This window comes from Acomys russatus, chromosome 13, assembly GCF_903995435.1.
Source record: "Acomys russatus chromosome 13, mAcoRus1.1, whole genome shotgun sequence".
Taxonomy (NCBI): Eukaryota; Metazoa; Chordata; class Mammalia; order Rodentia; family Muridae; genus Acomys; species Acomys russatus.
In genome coordinates this window covers 38830568-38848551 of record NC_067149.1, presented here as the reverse complement: position 1 = coordinate 38848551, position 17984 = coordinate 38830568, and the positions used below count along the sequence as shown (strand labels likewise).

General features: G+C 42.2%; 1 protein-coding gene and 1 pseudogene across 4 annotated transcripts in view; one reads left to right on the top strand and one right to left on the bottom strand.

Annotated features, from left to right (window-relative positions):
* Grm7 (glutamate metabotropic receptor 7) overlaps positions 1–17984 on the bottom strand; it is a 901188-nt gene that overhangs the window by 245842 nt on the left and 637362 nt on the right. The window lies entirely within an intron of this gene.
* On the top strand, positions 13701–14529 carry LOC127197251 (V-type proton ATPase 16 kDa proteolipid subunit c-like; annotated as a pseudogene).

Sequence of the window (17984 nt, the reverse complement as noted above, 5' to 3'; positions counted from 1 at the left end):
ATTTTACCATAGCAAACAAAACCAAAAAGGACAGCAGTTTTATTTTAGCTGTGTAAGTGTTGTTGGTACAGGACTCACATTTACTCCCACTCTCACCCTCCTTGTGAGTGTCTTTTCCCAAGTTGTTGGACTAGCTCTGTATTTGCATCAGTTAGTGCTGGGAAATGTGAGGGCTGGAGGTGGAAGAACCCAGCTCTGATACCTTGCATGGCCTGGCTGACATGCGCATACTTAGTTTTCATTTCTGCCACTTAAGTGGGTAATTCTGAGCATCTGTCCTGCCTGGTTAGCCTCTGTGATGAATGGGGCTGTCTATCTCACTCTCTCTGAGACTCCCAGAAGCTCTGAGAACAAAGCTCTTGCACACAGGAGACCTTCAGTCACCTCACTTGACTGATGACTGCATCTGTGGCTGACACATGTGAGCACCATTGTGCACTGCAAATGAATGGGCAGGGTCTAAATGAAGAAAAATGTCAAGTCGTTTATTTGTTAGATCTCTTCCTGGCATCGCATAAATTACCTAAGTGGTAAAGTAAAAATAAAGGTTAGACTTAGTTAACATTTATGGGGGCATAAACATTCTTTTAGCCAATAGTTCCTCTTTTGTTCATAGGGATAATCCTTGGGACTATTCAGAGCTGTTGTGAATGCAGAATATTGAGCCAGTCTATTGGATTCATTCCTTATCCCAACTTATTATCTGAAAGATCTCACCTAGAAAGCCATTGGGGACCATGAGTTCCTTATTCGAAAAGTGAGCAATAGCACCTACCTAGTGAATGAGTGATGAGGGCTAAGCAAACTAACAGATTGCATTGTGTCGGACCTAAAGTGGGAGGTGGAAAATGTTATGCATTATTTTTTTTAATTTTTAAATATTTTTAAATTTTATTTAATTAATTTATTCAGATTACATCTCAATTGTTATCTTATCCCTTGTATCCTCCCATTCCTCACTCCCTCCCGCTTTCACACAGAAAGCCCTGTGAGTTAGACATGGAATACACTCTTCTGAGTAAACAACATACTCTCCAAGATGGAAACACATCTAGGATTAGGAGGCTATCATATGTGGACCACTCATGTCTCTTCAGCACACTTTGGTTGTCACCTGATATACATACTCAGTACTTGTTGAGCTATTCATCATCAACTATTGACATGTCACTGCAACTCTGCCTGAGGGTGCTTTGTGATAATGTTGGTATGAGTGCTGTGGAGATTGTCCCCAGGGCCTCAATACACTAAGGCATGGGGCTGTAGGGCACATCCACTAACTATTTTCCCACAATACTTAGGCTGATCTAGATACTCTAAAGGGGCCTTTTGTTTTCTGGCCTCATTGGTCTCTTTCCTTACATGTTTGCTAGGACCATTTCCTACATACAGATTGTGCTTTTTCAGGGGAAATGTGGGTAAAAGGCAGTGCTGATATCTTTTCCTTATACAAAGATTCATCAATGTACAGAGAAGCTTGTTGGACTCCAAAGACTGTGTGTTGACTTCTGATCTGCACCATGGCCATATTTTAGGGACACTGATAAAAGTTTTACAGGATAAGGGGGGGGAAACTAAACAACCAAACAGACAACAACAACAACAACAACAACAAAACAAAACAAAACAAAAAACCAATCACTTTCTGCTTAAAGGTGTCTAGGCCCCTGGATGCCTGAGGAAATCAGGCTGAATTTAGACAACCTATTTTGTCTACAAGCGACATTGTGAATACTGAGACAGTAAAATCCTTCCTGTTAAGTTTATGGTGAAGAAGGCTCTGAAATCCCTTCCCTGCACAGCTTCCCCTGGAATATTCCCAGCTGGCCCAGGGTCCACCTGTCTATGGGGTAAGTTCAATAGATGACTTGCAGGACCCTCCTCCAGCTAGAGCTGATGGCTATACCTCTTAACTCTCTCCAGAACTTACTAATTATTAAATGTTTAGAATCAAATCCTCTTGGTGAAAGCGAGATCATTAGCCTGGCAAGATCCCATACTTCATTTTTCCCCCTCCTTTACAAAACTCTTCCCATTCATCTCTTAGCTGAAAACACACACATCTCCTTGATACATTGGCCAACATAAAACTTTAATGCTATGAGCAATTGCCCAGTCAGGATCTTTCCCGCTGCACCAGGGCCGAGGAAGCAGAGCCCACTGATCAGCACGAGAGACATCTACCAAGAGGGGCAGAAACATATGGTCTTTCTGCAGGTCAGTGGTTCTCCAGATTTCTCCCTAGCAGGCATGGAAAAGAATAAGGCTGCAATTTCATGTTTACTCAACATCCTGTCAGTGTGAGGTTTGGTGAGCAGAAAAAAGAAGTGTGGCCACGAGGGTCGTGTAAGCACAACAGTTAAGCAAGGAAGGCAGGGTTCTCATTGCTTCAGCATGGAGAGTGGTACTTTATTTTCATATTAATGACATCGTCTTTTGTGACATGTGGGAAAGGGAAGGTGTATGGAGCCAAGCCAAAGGCTGACTCTTTACCTTTAGTCCCCAACGTACCTTTTCTAAACCACAGTAGAGAAGGATGTGTGCTAAGGCATGTCCATATTATTCTTTACCTTTTGATCAGAAGATTTGAGCTTTGGTGGGAATGAGGAGGGAAATTAGCAATCTCCTGAGAAATTAATGGAAAAGGGATATGGGATATTAGGGTTAAGTTTCCAAAGGCTTACATCTTAGAAAAATATAGATGAATTTTCTTTGTACGGATCACAGCAAAGAGGAAAACAAACAAAAGACCCCCCCCCACACACACACAGAGCAAGAGAGAGAGAGAGAGAGAGAGAGAGAGAGAGAGAGAGAGAGAGAGAGAGAGAGAGAGGACATGGGAACATTCTAAAGACATCCAGCTGGCAGACAGTGCCTTCTTGAAGAAGTCATTCAACACAGACAATTAAATCTGTTCCCTTAAGCCATGTACCTGTGTCTTCTTGGTTGAAAATAATGATTGTGGACACACACACACACACACATACACACACACACACACACACACACACACACACACACACACACACACACACTGCAATGTTTCAGAAATACACAAAATGAGGAAGGGCAGGTGAAGACTGGCTAATGCCTTCTCAATCTCAGTCTGAAGAACACTTCCTGCATCCTGTTGCTACTGTTCAGAACTCTGAGGTTCTGAGAATTTTTGTGCTAATGGCAGCCAGACATCCTGTTCTGGGTATTCTGTCATCTCTAATCCTAATTGCAGTGTTCTCTGTGAAAGTAAACTTGGTTCTAAAGGAGGGATCTGAATTTTCACAGCCACAAAACTTCATTCTCAACAATTCATATGGTGCCTAACTCTATGATAGGTCCTTGCAGATGCAGTGCTGTGGAGAATTTTCTGGGAGGAGTTAGAGAAGCAATGTCAATACAGCTAGAGGGAGGGGATATATCAGGGAGGTTAAGGAAGGAGGTGTTCTAGATGAGAGTGCTCACAGTAATATAGCAGGGGTCATGTACATAGAAATGTGTAGAAGATACAGAAGAGTCGGAGAGGAAGCTGCAGATGAAACACTCAAGAAGGCCCATGAGACAAAAATGCAAAAACAATAGCATGATGTGGACAATAAAACAAGGTAGTGGGGTAAGAAGAGAAGGCAGCGAGTGGGGACTGGTGTCCACCACCATATGATAGGACAGGCACAGGGAGTGATGTGATCCATATATATTTCAGAAAAAGTAGCAGCAACTCACAGGAGATGGTACAGTAAGCAACACACTTGTTGGGCAAGTGTGAGGATCAGAGTTCAATCCCCAGAATCAATGTAAAAGATCAGGCATATTTATAATCCCAGCACTAGGGAGGCAGAGACAAGTAGATCCCAGGGCCTTTGTGGGCAGCTGCCCCATCAAATTTCCAGAACAGGTTCAGTGAGAAACTCTGTCTCAGAAAGCAGGGTAAATAGTAACACAATAGCTTGGCTTCCAGCTTCTATACATAGGCACTTGCAGGCACGCACACACATGGACACAGACGTCCATATGCACAAAGGTGCTGTTTGCATATACAGAAAGAAAAATAGCAACAATAATCAAGTCTGTCAACCCCACTTGCTAATGTCGTCAGTACAGTTTGGTGATGATGGGACATTATCAATCCCTTTATATAGCTATGTAGACTGAAGGTGTGAGGGGTAGTGTAAAAGACAGAGTCAGTAAGCAGCCAATTTCATGGTGCATACTGAACCATTTTTTCTCACTCTAAAACCCATGATTTGAACAGTTGCCCTGTGGCCACTGCATGTGAATGCTAGCACACACCTGTCAACAAACCTTTACTAAGTTTCTCTCTACCTTTCAGAAAGGAGAAGCCAAGAAAAGCAGATTTGACTGGAATGATCAATGACAATTTTCTTTTGCAAAATGATGTCACCAAGTACCATACTTCTGATTTTTTTTTTTCAAGACGAGGTTTCTCTGTGTAGCATTGGCTGTCCTAGACTCACATTGTATACCAGGCTGACCTCAAACTTGTAGTGATCCGCCATACTTATGCTATTCAAAAAAATAAATTTAGATACAAAGCAGACGCCTACAGCAGACAACTTTTCATCGTTATACTGTTATCAAAAGGGTCTTGTGCACTCTAGAGTCTAATAAGATGCTAGACATTGGAAGCTGCAAGGTAGCTGTGAGATTGTCAATCGTTTAGACATAGAGCTGTCAGGTACCACATACAAAGGAAGTCGGTTTAGTTTCCTGTTCAAATCTCCTTTTATGACTGCTGCCTCAAGTAGCAATGATACTTGTTTATGTAAGAATAACAGTGATGTGTGTGTGTGTGTGTGTGTGTGTGTGTGAGAGAGAGAGAGAGAGAGAGAGAGAGAGAGAGAGAGAGAGAGAGGGAGAGAGGGAGAGAGAGAGAGAGAGAGAGAGAGAGAGAGAGAGAGAGAGAGAGAGAGAGAGAGAGAGACACTGCTGTGGGTCCTGCCTCTTCTTCTGTCACACACATGACACCTAACATGGCACTGTTGCTTGATTCCTGATTTATAGCCAAGGTTAATGGAAAAAAAATTAACTACCCAGAAACACAGAGCCTGATCACATAACTGACTATTTCCTAACTTCAATGCTAGCTCAGCGGAAAGAATTCAGCTCATTTCAAGATGCCACTTAGTGTTCTAATGCCTAGGCATCAGTGTGTTCAAGCTCATGTGGAGAGCATGATGTGTCACATTGTCAGCTAAGACAGAGGCCCTTCTGACTCATCCATGCTCCTCAAAGGCTCCATCACAGAATCACCACCCAATCTATCAAGAACACATTTGCAATAATGAGAATCTCAGCCTTTATATTTCCCCAAGCCCATCCCTTTTGCTTCCTTGTTCTGACCTTGTTACTTCTTTCTTGCTGTCATTCTCTAGGAAGGCTGTTTAGAGTGATTGCCTGTTCCCACCATGTGTAAACAGGAGAGTGTTAATTGAACAAGCCGTACAGAATGTGCATGTGGCTGGCCAGAAGCTGTGCGAGCAAGTGCCTTTAGAATACAATGTATATGGATAGGAGATGCTCCCAAGGCCCTCCCCCAGACCTCTCTCTGTCTTGCCAGAACAAATAGGACAGTGGTTTCTCCTTGGGCTTCACAATCAGCCTAATGGGAACATGTAAGCTTTAGTATCAAAAGCTCACTTAGCCTACTTCTTCACTCAACAATAGGAAATTTACTATCCAGCTGTGAAATTACCACGGGCCAGCACTCATTTCCATGAATGTAAAACAGATTTATGAATGTGCACAAATAGGATATTTACATTCAGATGTTTGAATTGGGGGTGACTGGAGGAGGTGTTACCAAAGTCCCTTCCCTAAAGAAGATATAAACAACATCTACATCTCCACCAAGGTCCGAAGGATAAACTGAGGCACAATTCTGACAGAGTTCTCTCTGGGGGAGCCAATATGTTTATTTTGTCTCACCTACAGAACAGAGGAGGTGACCTTAAGGTAGCCATTCTGAAGTTGGCTAGAGGGAAAATAAAGCATGACTCCCCGATAGCCATATGGATGAATGCCCTTCCCTCATCCTTTGCAGCCTGTATCCTTTTACCTCCTCCCTGAAGTGACATGCAATTAGGGAAACATTGTAAATATTTGGTTAGGAAGTAGACATTTGGGTGTGGGTCCCTGGGCCCTCCCAGCTCCTCATTCATGAGGGAACATCAACAGTCTACAAGCCCAGCTGTGAGGCTTTTTTTTTTTAACGAAGAGTACAGATGAACTCATGAAGATATCATCTGAACACACACACCCACACATACACACATACACACAGCAAACAAACAAACAAACAAACAAAAAACCCTACTAGACTCAAGTCCCTATCTGAAGGGATGGAATAGACATGGGGATTCCAGTAAGAATGCCTGGAAAAATAAACCCAGATAGCCCACATTTTGGACACGGGCCCAGTCACTTATACAGAGGCAGGCCCTGGGAGCATCTGCTCTAGCGTACCTAAGCATTAAAAACAGACAAGGATGAGCCCTCGCTCAGAAGCTGCTGCATTTGGCTTTGAAAGTGAAAGCGTAATAGAATATTATTAAGCCCTGTGACATTTAAATAAAAATTACCTGTATATATGGCTAGAAGTAGTGGTATCCAGCAGCTTGCCATGGTTATTCTGTGGAATGTCCCCCAAAGGCTCATGTGTTTGAACAGTTGGTTCCCAGCTGGAGGCACTGTTGTGCTTATTCATAGAGCCTTCGGGAAGTGGGGTCTTGTTGAATGATGTAGGTGACAAGTGGTTTTCTTGAGAGCTATAGTTTCTCTTTGGTTGTGGTTAAGGCTTTTTCTGCTTCTAGGTTACTTCTTGACAGGTAGCAGTTGGCATAGGATTCAGCCACGGTGGGCCTAGCCTTCTGCCTCACCTTCCCAATTGTGACAGACTACATCTCTGGAGCCATGGCCCAAAGTAAACCTTTCCTTTCTTAAGCTATTTTTTGTGAGGCATTTGGTCAAGTAACAGGAAGAGTAGCTAATACACAGTTCTCTGCTTACCATAAATCTCTATTAAGGTTAATTCTGTAACAATAGACTTTTCTAGACTATTTTCTAGAAGATTCTGATACAGTCATCTGCCCCAAAACAACTAACCTACTTATATGGGTCAAAAAAGCTCAAATTGTCAATACTGTGATTTGACTATTCCAAGGTATTTTTCCCAAAAAGATAAAACTACAAATAATTTGATGATTTGTTTAAGTAACTCCCTTGAATATTTAACAATTAAGCTACCCCATTCTTGGGCAAAAGAAGTATTTTTAAAGAGTAAATATCTTGTAAATATCTTGTAGTTACTGAAATGGGAAATTCCCTATGCTCAGAAAACTGATTTTCCAAAAACTTATTTCAAACACATTCTTTTATGATCATAAGCTGAAATATAGCATACCTTCTCTACTTCTGGTCAAAACACCTGCACTGAAGAACAGCCCGTAATCTATATCTCAAGTCAGAAAAACAAGTGACTCTATTTTCTCTCTCCTGAGATGCTGTTGAGACTCTGCCACAGTGGTATTTTGTCTTAGTAAATTGAGCAATGAATAGGGTAAGGAAATACTCAATAGTTCCTGCCCCATACATTTGTATGTCAGATATACTGGGCCAGAAGGCTGAAGTTGAGGCTATCTTTTTCTTAATTATTATTCTCTTTCATTTGAATGCAATGGAAGAAAATTACTCAGGAATGTGGAGTCTTAAGTGACAATCAGTGACATTAACTGGTGTGAGGCGAAGTGAGAAATATAATTCAATATTAACCACAAAATTATCACACTATACACAAGAAGAAATCATGGGATCAGAGAAGGTGACATGAGAAAAGACTGAAAAGTATGACTCATTGTTTTATTATTTGAGAATTTATTTTTAAAAATTAATTTATTTATTCACTTTACATCCTGATTGTAGCCTCCTCTATCCTCTCCTCCAAGTTCCACCCTCCTGCTTTCTTCCCTTAACCCCTATTCATCAGAAAAGGGGTGCCCCCTGCTCACCCACCCCAGCTTATCAAATAGCATCAGGACTGAGTACATCCTCTTCCCCTGTGGCCTCACAAGGCAGTGCCACCAGGAGGAAAGTGATAAAAAAGCAGGCAACAGAGTCCATGGCAGAGACAGGCCCCACTTCCCTACTAGGTGACCCACATGAAGCCTGACCTTCCCATTGGTTACATCTGTGTAGTAGGTCCAGTCCATGCATGGTCTTTGCTTTGGACTCCACAAGTCCCTCTGAGCCCTGGTTAGTTGGTTATGTTGGTCTTCTTGTGGTGCTCCTGTCACTTCTAGGTTCTTTTATCCTCCCCACCCATCCCACTTTTCACAAGACTCCTTATGCTTTGTCCAATGTTTGGCTGTGAGTCTCAGCATCTGTGTATGTTATTTTTAACTGTGGCTGAGTGGAGCCTCTCAGAGCACAACAGTGAATTTTGATCAAATATACTCTTTCCCTCCTCTATGCCAACCATTTTTCCCTCCCAACTTTATGTACTTTGTTTTTTTATTTTTATTTTTTATTATAATTTATTCACATTGCATCCTGACTTTTATCTCTACATTTGTATCTTCCCATTCCCACCATCCCTTCCTCTTCCACCATATTCCCATTCTCTAGACCTCTGATGGGAGGGGGGAATCCTCCTCCACCTTCTGACATCAGCCTATTAGGTCTCATCAGGGTAGCCTGCATTCCCTTCCTCTGTGTACCCACAAGGCAGCCTAGCCAAGGGGCAGTGATCAAATTGCAGGTACCAGAGTTCATGTCAGAGGCAGTCCCCTCAAAGTGGAGAATGAGCTGGCCATCAGCTATCTGAACAGGGGGTCTAGGTTTTACTGCATACAATGTCCTTGGTTAGTGTATCAGTTTATGCAGGACCCCCTGGGTCCAGATCACCTGAGCTTGAAGGTCTTCTTGTGAAGCTCCTCACCCATCTGGTTCTTTATATGCCCCATGAAACTCTCAGCACTTTGCCCAGAGTCCAGCTGGGAGTCCTAGTATCTGTCCTGATCCCCTGCTGGGTAGAGTCTCTCAGAGGACATCTATGTTGGGCTAATATCCTCTTATAAGTGAGTACATACCATGTGTATCTTTCTGGGTCTGGGTTACCTCTTTCAGGATGATCTAGTTCCATCCATTTGCCTGAAAATTTCAAGACTTCCTTGTTTTTGATAGCTGAATAGTATTCCATTGTGTAAACATACCACAGTCTCTTTGCCCATTCTTTGGTTGAGGGACATCTATGGTGTTTTGTTGTTGTTGTTGTTGGTCTTTTTGTAAGCCAATGAGTACATTTAGAGTTGACTGCATGGGTGGGGGGCCCTCTACTGGAACATAGATACCCTCTCAGGGGCCATATTCCTGAAGTCATAGGCCCTAACAGAGAACCTAATACTATTGTGCTAACTGGTCCTAGTAATGAACTGTGACATCAGTTCTTATGTTTACATTCATAGATTAGTGTACCTTCCATATTCTGATCAAACTTTTCAGTCTCACATCTCACTTTTCAGGGAATTCCACTCAGTTGGGAAGACAGTATTATTTTCTGGAGAAAGAAGCCTAAGAAACAGATGGAGATGAGGAGAAGTGTCTCCTGGAGCTCAGCTAAGTTTCTTGTGGTGACTTCTTTCATTAACATCTTGTCTTGTTAATTTATATATACTCTTGGACACGTGCCCTTAAGTCAATGGGATCCCATTTCTTTATTTCACTTGATCTTTTCTCTTCTAGACTTTCTAACAAGGAGACTATCTCAACTTGACACCACTTATGTTCACACAAAATTTCATAAAATTTTTATCTGCATCCAGAGCAATAATTACTCTGAAAGTAAGAATAATGGAAGTCCAATATGGATGTGCTTATCTTCCCAGGAAAGGAACGTTATTCAGTATAGAGAAGAATGACTGGCTGCAAAAGAGCCCACCTCTACCAACCCTCAACAAAGACATCTACTTGCTAATTTCTGAAACCTTAAAACATAGAGTATGACACGGCAAGAAGGATTTTTAAATGAAGCTACAGGCTTTAAAATTAGAGAGGTTAACCTCAGTTACCCAGTTAAATCTCATAGACTTTATAAAATGTGTGACATGGTAGACAGGTTAAAGAAATGTGCCAAAAGGAGTTCGCCAGATGGCTCAGTGAATAAGAGCATAATGCTTTTACAGACAACCTAAGTTCAGTTCTCAGAACCCACATCAGACAGCTCACAACCACCTATAACTCAGCCTCAGGGCCCTTTCTTCTGGGCCCCAGGAGCACTATACATACATGCACAGTCCCACAGAAGGAAACAAACAGATACAATATACTTCAAATTTACATTCATAAAAAATAGAATGTGTTGACACATGAAAAAGCAAAAAGATCAGGATGCTTACAGAGTCTTGACCTGTCCTTGCTGGCTTTGGGGATAAAGGATAGAGTCATAATCTAAGGTGTCAATTCTGCTTCTAGGATATGGATATGGTTACCCACAGAGACTCAAGGACATCAGAGCCGGAACTACAAGGAGTTGAATTGTTTCATCCAAGGGAAGAATCAGGACTCTCCTGAGGGCTTGGAGAAAGGAATGATATCTTGGTGATGTGAGGCTTTTAGCCCAGTTAGAAGGTTGTTGGTGGGTTTTTGACATCTAGAAAGTCAAGGTAATGAGTCTGTTGGTATTTTGTACCTGCAACACACTTGCCTGGTATCACAGAGGCCTGAAGATGGAAGATACACTGGAAATCGAGGTATGGGCAGTACAAAGCACCATGTGGAGTGAGGGAACAAAATCCAGGTCCTCTAGAAGACCTGCAAGTTATCTTAAGTACTGAACCATCTCTGAGCTCTAGACTCTGTTGTGCTTAAAGTCACCAGAGGTGTGTCGCTCAAAATAGTTTTTGTTTGCTTTTAATCACAGGCACAAGAAACCCATATAAGAGATAGGAACATAAATCTCATACATTCTTAGCATGAGGAGGGATTCTTAACTCACTTGCAAAATGGTAGTCCTAGAGACTTAAATGACTTGCCTTCATTTTTAAAACATAAGTGGTAGGGGTTGTGCAGTGAGCACCAAGTCCTCATGCTCACAGATAAACCCTAGAGAAATCAGGGCTGTTAATTTCACATGCTTGTTTCTTCAACAAAGGGCATGTGTAGACATGTTTTCCACACAGAAGGCTGGATTGTTAATAGCCTGGTGATCCGTGCTATCTATAGGACTGGGCCACACCCAAATCATGCAGGCTATTATATTTATCCCAAATTCTTCCTCCATAGACCCTTATACTGAGCATTTCCTGTTAATCAATATATCACATCTGTCCTGGCTAGTTTTAGGTCAACTTGACACAAGCTAGAGTAATTTGAAAGGAAAGAACCTGAGTTGGGAAAATACCTTCATAAGATCCAGAGGTAAGACATTTTTCTAATTAGTAATTGATGGGGGAAGGCCCAGCTCATGGTGGATGGTGCCATCCCAGAGCCACTGGTTTTACTTTCTATAAGAAAGAAGGCTGAGCAAGCTAGAGGGAGCAAGACAGTAAGCATCACTCTGTGGATACTGTATCACCTCTTGCCTCCAGTTTCCTTTCCTGTTTGAGTTACTGTTTTGAGTTTCTTCAATGGTAGACTACAGGGACATGGAAATATAAGGCAAAGAAACCTTTCCTCTCCAACTTGCTTTTGGTCATGTTATTTTATCACAGCAATGGAGACTATATCTAAGACACTGTCCATAGGGGAGGTGCTGCATGTACTTTATAGCCTGCTGACCTCTATGCTATCTATATAACTTATGTCACACCAGATCCTAGATCCTTAAGAATCATCATAGTGAAGATGACATATACTTTGCAAAGGAGTTTGATGTATTCATGCCTTAAGATTTATAGTGCACATGGAATTGAGATAATTGTTACCAGGGAAATATTGTCCAAAGTTGTACTGTACTTAAATATGTCTTAAATAAACTTTCTAGTATCAGACTCTAGAAGATTGAACCAGTACCATATAACTAAATTGTGCTGAGCTGGTTTAAGATGTGTGTTCTGATAGGATGTTCTAGGTGATTGTGGTGAGATTTGGAAAAGATACTGGTGCCCTGGCTCCACTCTGTACTCTTTCTCTTTGCTTCCTCAACACCATGCAGTGAGCAGTACGTTCCAACACTTAGGTCATCATAGGCTTCAAAACAATAAGCTAAGCCCTGTGGATTATAGGTTCAAATCACTCTTCTTCCCTCTTACCCATCCCCTATTCCTCCGGGGAGCTCCTCCTACTCAGCTCATCAAGTCACACCAGGACTGAGCATATCCTGTTCCCCTGTGGCCTGGCAAGGCAGCCCCTCCAGGCGGTAGTAATCAAAAAGTGCAAACTGGGGTCCTTGACAGAGACAGTGTCCCCATCCCCATGCTGCTCCCCATGCTGTCTCAGAGGACATCCTGTCTGTGAGCATATTAGAGTATCAATAGTAGTGTCAGGGGTTGTCTCTCTCCCATCGGGTGAGACTCAGGTTGAGCCAGGCATTGATTGGATATTACTTCAATTTCTGCCCTATCTTTATTCGTGTACCTCTTGCAGGTAAATTTTGTGTTGAAATTTTGTGGGTGGGTTGGTGTTCCCCTCCATCCACTAGGGTGTATCTCCTATATTTTAATATAAATACAATAAGATCATTCTAGACGTTTTAGCTTTCTGGAAGCAAAGGAGTCTGAGGGAGGGCACATAAATTCCACATTTTTTTCATTTCACAGTTTTGGATTGGCAATAACTAGGATGTATTCTTGATAGACTATCTGAGCTCTTTAAACCCATCCATTTTATTTCCTCTTTTTTTCATATATACTTTGCCCGCACTTAAGATGCAAATAGTAATGAAACGCAACAATTTCCCTGCAGAGCTCAGAGTATATTAATAAATATGAAGTGATTTGCTTGAATGCCTACCTACCATGCAAACAAGAATTTATGGGGGTTCAGGGTTCTGTAATTCACGTGTTTGTGGAGCCATATTTATAATTATAAATACTATTAATCTTCCAGACACACAGAGAAAGAGCCCAGCTATAGACCATTGCTTACAAGGAGAGATGCTGACACACCAAGGAAAAAGCTGTCTCTTTCATTTCTAACATGTTTTGTAACAGGCACAAAGACATTTGCAAACAGAGTTACTGTTTCTGTGAAGGTATCCTTCTCTTTCGGACTGCAGCTATTGACCCTCTATAAAAACTATCATTACCCACTTATGGGTGCTTTAGGTCATTAACTCTATTGATATATTACTGTTGGTTTTCTGGAAACCGATTTCCTGAGACTATAAATAAAAAGGAAAACATATGCTCAAGCCAAGTTAGTAAAAGGAAGAAGCATGCACTTGCAGTATAGTTTGTATGAACATAATTCTATACGTGTGAAAGGCATGGGGATTCTGTTGAAGTAAATTGAGTGAGTTGGGTAAGAGGTTGGAAGGAGTGCTAGGGTCCATGATAGTAAGAGAACTCAAGTGACGCGACTGCGGCCGCCATTTTGCTCTGCGGAGCTGGTATTTAGAGCGCAGCGCCTGAGTGGCTGGGTCGCCTTCCCGCATCCACTGCCTCTCTTCGCTGGCCTGCTCGCTCACCCGCTGGCTCTCCTGCCATCTTAGCCCCACCGCCTCCTGCTGACCTTGCTCTCTCCCGCTTGCAGACATGGCTAACATCAAGAACAACCCCGACTACGCTTCATTTTTTGCTGTGACAGGCGTGACGTGTGCCACGTCCTTGAGCACCATGGGAGCCGCCTATGGCAAAGCCAAGAGCGGCAATGGCATTGCTACCATATCCGTCATGAGGCCAGAGCTGATCATAAAGTCCATCATCCCATTAGTTATGGCTGGGATCATCGCCATCTACGGCCTGGTGGTGGCAGTACTTATCGCTAACTCCCTGACTGATGGCATCACCCTCTACAGGAGTTTGCTTCAGCTGGGTGTTGGCCTGAGTGTGAGGCTGAGTGGCCTGGCTGCTGGCTTTGCCATTGGTATCTTGGGGGATGCTGGTGTTTGGGGCACTGCCCAGCAGCCATGGCTGTTCCTGGATATGATCCTTCCTGATCCTCATCTTCGCAGAGGTGCTCCGCCTCTACGGTCTCATCTTGACCCTAACCCTCTCCACAAAGTAGTCCTTTTCCACCACCAGTCACAGAATAGGATGTAAAGGCCACCCCTCCTCATTCCAGAACGAACAGCCTGACACACATGCACAGGCAGCTGCCCCCTCAGGAGTTGTTCTTGTAAATGCGCAGTGTCCTAGTGCCCATTGTCTGTTACCCCAGCCTGGTCCCTGCTGCCCTGTGCTGTGGCCATCTGGGCCCACTCATCTCCCATCCAGGCCCCTGACCAGTGAGGATGCCAGCTTCTGGCTACCCGACCCATCACCCTAAAGTGCTCTGTGTATAAGGATGAAATAGAGTTGTCATTTTTCTCTTCACTGGACACTTAGTTATAAAAGATTTGACCTATTCATGCATCTGTGGAGCAGCCCTGGGTCCCAACTATATAGTAATCATTAGTAGAGTGTTGCCTTGTGGGATTCCTGTTGCTGAGACGTCCTGGATGGAGCCACCCTCCCCCTCAGCCCTGACCAGCCAGGAGAGTGCTACTGCTTGCTGGGGCTGGCTCCCAGCTGTGTCCAATAAAAGTTCTCGGATGTGAAAAAAAATAATAGAACTCAAAACTCTATGGAAGTCTAACAGAAGAGGCTGTGGTTTTGACCTAGCCAGTTCTTGTTGTGAAAGAATAAAGTATACTATTGCTGGAGGTGAGATTTCAGAGAAGACAAAAATATATACATTTATTTTCAATATAATGCTAAGTCATTAATGTGTAAACATACCTTCTATGTTCAGCTTGGGGTTTGTCATGTGGGGTTAGCTGGCAAATGCAGAACCGTCGATACTGAGATGTGTAATTATCTCTTGTACATTTTCAGTTCAGACATGCTGATACATGCAAGTATCTCCTGCTATGCTGGTGGAGAGTTAACTGCCATCCTTTCAGAGCACACTTTTACATGAAGGTCCAAAGAGCTAACAACTTGGCAGAGGCATGACTATAGACCAGATCTTTGTAGCCCTCAATTCTCTCTAGTTTCATTTGTCCTCTAAACAGCATGAGAGGGAAGATAGGAAAGCAGGATATACAATGGTGCCCCATCCTTATTAGTGCATCCACTGGAAGCAGAAGTACCCAATGTCTCCTGCACTTGACCTGATGCCTCAAGAGCAATAACTCCATCTTATGTTCTCAAACAGCCACCATCAAGTTTTCAGAAGTAAAAATCAATGGGAGCAAAATCCCAACCAGTTATTTTCTCCATTTTCTTCTTTTCTTTCTGCTTTATCATTTAAAGATCACAGCAGCTCTTAGAGGAGGCATGGACCCTAAGTGGTAAATCTACCTATGCAGCTGTGTCTGGCCTGGAACTCTCTGTGTAGACCAAGCTGGCCTCTATTGTAACAGAGATCCGTCTGCTTCTGCTTCCCGAATGCTGGGATTAAAGTTGTGCACAACCTGCTCATCTGTAAATCAAGTTCTTAAATCCTTAACTGACTCATGCTTAATTCCTAAATAATGTTGAATTTTTAGTTAACCTTGTCATCAGGATGATAAGGTTAAAATTAACCTTAATTTGTATAAAAATAGTTTTTATCTCCCCATCACTTAATATTTAATTAGATATTTCCATATGCTAAGGATGTGGCTAAATGGCGCATTATGAGGAAAAGTCATTAGTTTAGCACTAGAAATTAACCTGTACTGAAGAATAACAGATCGTGTGAAGAACTAAAATTGCTCCATTATTATTGTCTTTGTTGCTATAGTGGCTAAGGAGTTCTGAATATTTACTGTGTTTCAAGTATGTTACTTGTGTTTAATTCAGTGACTGTGTCCAGGATCTATGACAGGAACTCGGATTTAAAGCTACTAACAATAGAATCGGAACTTATATCCACCCAGCAGTTCACCTTCTCTTGTCTGCATGCCCCCCTTAATAGTGGCATTCCCTCTAACTTGAAATACTACTCCAACAGGAAAGAGGGTGCTCCATGAACCTCAGGTGGTAAACAAAAGGTCACCAAAATGTCACATGTGCAGGAAGACAAACACGTGGAAGATTCTGGAAAAAAACTAGACACTGATGTAGTCCCTGCTTTCGTCTGTCGTAGATTCCCATTCTGGGCTGAGTAGACCTGTATGTTGTGTCTGCCCAGGAAGAGTTTGTTACACAACATCTCAAAAATTGCAAGAGACTATTGACTCACAAATGGCACAGCAAGTTAAAAAGAAAAGAGCTATTAATGATGGCAAAGCAACAAGCTGAGTTCATTAAATGTCTTCAAACTGAAGTTGAAGAAGTGATAGTTTTTTTTTTTTTTTTTAATATGTCTATGTACATCTAAGGGCAGAGACTATGGAGGCCAGCAGCAGGTGATGGGGCCTCTGCAGCTGGAACTTGTGAACCACCTGACCTGACTGCTGGGAACTAAACTTGGGTCTTCTCCAAGTGAGCAGATGCTCTCTGTATTTTGACAACTTACATGTTTTTCTTTCTGCCAACGTGGGTCTACGTATGGCTGTTATTCTATGTTGTTCAATTACTTTACAAAGTGGTTGTAATTAGATTTTTAATAAACATTTTACTGTTGCAATTATCAAACAACAGAAGGATTAGATGTTTTATAGGAGGGTAGAGGTGAGTATTGACTATGTGATGCCTAATTTTATGGTAATTTAGGAATTCAGTTATTCTTGTGTCTTTAAATGTCTGTGACAGTTAAAATTCTAACAAGTGTGAAGAATTCAGTATTTAACAAAATTGAAACTTAGAGATTAATTTTTAATTAGTGCCATGAAAATTTATGCCTAATGAAAGATGGCTTATTGTTTCTTTTCCGCTCAGCCTAACATTGCCAGACCTCTTGAGCATAACGTACAAACATTCTGCCATTAAGCTACATCTAGCCCATTAGTTGGAAATTTACTTAATTAGTTAATTAATGTTTGAGTGTGCCCCATGCCAATAAAAATGCATGTGGGGGTCAGAGGTCAACTCTCAGGAGTTGGTACTCTCTGGGGGTCTAGTGACTGAACTCATGTCATCAGCTCTCCCCTACCTTAATACTTCCCCCTGGTGAAAGCAAGCACATGTTCCAGCTGCACCACCTCACTGGACCCTCACCTTCATTTTAAATAAGGGATGTGCCAGTGTAGCTCAGTCTGGCCTTGAATTCCAGAACATCCCTAAGTATTGGAGATACAGGTGTTTCTCACCACACTCTGATTGCTGTTTCTTTGTAGATTGCCATGGTGGGTAAGATTGTAAATGAACCCTATCTTATTTAAATTCTTCCAATGTGATGATAACGGCAGAGACCATAGAGCATTAAAGCAGCTTCCAGTGAAGGACGTCTTAAGGCTCAAACAGTATGACACAGATCTAGTTTCTCTTTTGTAAGTTTGGTTTCTCTCCCTAGGAAGTTATACACTATAGCTTCACGCACAAGCTCCCTGAGCTCCTGGGGTTGTGTTCATTTGCTATTCATGGGAATATCATGTTGATGACCCAGACAAGGCAGTAGCCATACAGAGGGTTTGTCTGTGGACAGCCTTGTCTGAATGTCCTTCAGCACCACCATGGCCACACAGTTTAACTTACACTGAATATGTTGCTACCCTCGAACTTGCAAACCATCTATAAAGAAACAAAGGCTAGAAGGAGGCATGGGTGCTGAAAAACATCCTATCTTCATTCTCCATACATTTATGTAGTAATTAAGAAATCCACAATGCTTGGCATATTATCACACATAAAACATGAAACTGGTTTCAACTGTTGGACTTTTGAATATCCAACTATTAAGTGCTTTGCACCTCCCCAAGCTATCCTTCTGTAGCAATGAACAGATCATCTTATGATAACTTGATTCATTTA